Source organism: Triticum aestivum, unplaced genomic scaffold (genome assembly GCF_018294505.1).
Source record: "Triticum aestivum cultivar Chinese Spring unplaced genomic scaffold, IWGSC CS RefSeq v2.1 scaffold256792, whole genome shotgun sequence".
In the NCBI taxonomy this organism is placed as follows: Eukaryota; Viridiplantae; Streptophyta; class Magnoliopsida; order Poales; family Poaceae; genus Triticum; species Triticum aestivum.
In genome coordinates this window covers 1-438 of record NW_025315235.1, presented here as the reverse complement: position 1 = coordinate 438, position 438 = coordinate 1, and the positions used below count along the sequence as shown (strand labels likewise).

Genomic DNA, 438 nt, shown 5'->3' with positions numbered 1-438 from the left:
GGTCCACCGTCCCTTGAGAGACGAGGGACCAGATGCCGCATCCCGATTCCCGTTGAGAGTGGTTGGGAGCGTGTTTTGGCGTGACGCCCAGGCAGGCGTGCCCTCGGCCGAGTGGCCTCGGGCGCAACTTGCGTTCAAAGACTCGATGGTTCGCGGGTTTCTGCAATTCACACCAGGTATCGCATTTCGCTACGTTCTTCATCGATGCGAGAGCCGAGATATCCGTTGCCGAGAGTCGTGTGGATTAAATAGATTTGCAACACGAGGGACGGCTAGCAAGCTAGACATGCCCCCGGGTTAGGCACAGTGTTCCTTGACGCCTTCGGCGCCATGGGTTCTTTTACCCCGAGCCCCCACCCGCTCCGAGGAGGGGAGGTGGTCGAGGCATTGGCCGAGCGACGGACGGTGCCGTCGCCGACGGATTGGATGACGCGTGCG

The 438-nt window shown here is 61.2% G+C and overlaps 1 non-coding gene across 1 annotated transcript; it reads right to left on the bottom strand.

Annotated features, from left to right (window-relative positions):
- Nucleotides 1-81: 81 nt before the first annotated feature.
- Nucleotides 82-237, bottom strand: LOC123179705 (5.8S ribosomal RNA). Its single transcript, XR_006490563.1, has one exon. It is a non-coding gene; the product is annotated as a 5.8S ribosomal RNA (ribosomal RNA).
- Between the last annotated feature and the right edge of the window lie 201 nt (nucleotides 238-438).